We start from the raw sequence: 968 nt of genomic DNA, 5'->3' as shown, positions 1-968 counted from the left end.
GATAAAGACGCATCATTATCTGATGCAGTCATTTCGGCCCAATAGATATGCAAGAAGTTAAGATTCCCCTTTCTTTGCAGGTAGAGGAAGGAGAAGAGGGAAGAGGTCTGTAGCCTCTTCAAGATTGCAGGAGCAGAGATTGTCCTCTGCTTCTGCCAAATCCACTGCATGACGCTAGGGCTTTCTTGCAGGAGCCCGCACCAGTGGGGGCACGTCTAAAACTCTTCAGTCAGTTCTGGATTCATTCGGACCTGGACTCGTGGGTTTTATAAATAGTGTCCCAAGGGTACAAACTGGGGTTTCAAGACGTTCCCCCTCACCGATTGTTCAAATCAGCCTTAGTCAGCAGGGAGAAGGTTTTTATTCAAGCCGCTTCGTGGTCCCGAAGCCGGACGGCTCAGTCAGACCAATCTGAAATCTGAAATCCCTCAATTTCTACCTAAAGAAATTCAATTTCAAGATGGAATCTCTCACGGTAGTGATCTCCAGTCTGGAGGAAGGAGATTTCATGGTTTTGGTAAAATTAAAGGATGCCTACTTACATGTTCCCATTTAGCCACTGCATCAAGCTACCTGAGGTTTGCAATTCAGGATTGTCATTACTAATTTCAGACGTTGCCATTTGGTCTGTCCGCGGCTCCGAGGATTTTCACCAGGGTGATGGCGGAAATGATGGTTCTCCTTTGCAAGCAAGGAGTCACAATTATCCCGTACTTGGATGTTCTCCTGATAAAGGCGAGATCCAGGGACCAGTTGGTGCAAAACATTGCACTCTCCCTGACAGTTCTTCAACAACATGGTTGGCTCCTAAACTTGCCAAAATCGCAGTTGGTCCCAATGACGCGGTTGTTGTTTTTGGGAGTGATACTGGACACAGAAGAGGTTTTCCTCCAGTGGAAAGGCTATGGAGATCCAGAGTCTGGTCAAACAAATTCTGAAACCAGCAAGAGTGTTAATCCATCAATGCA

Source organism: Pseudophryne corroboree, unplaced genomic scaffold (assembly GCF_028390025.1).
Source record: "Pseudophryne corroboree isolate aPseCor3 unplaced genomic scaffold, aPseCor3.hap2 scaffold_478, whole genome shotgun sequence".
In the NCBI taxonomy this organism is placed as follows: Eukaryota; Metazoa; Chordata; class Amphibia; order Anura; family Myobatrachidae; genus Pseudophryne; species Pseudophryne corroboree.
Note: the sequence above shows the minus strand (reverse complement) of the source record.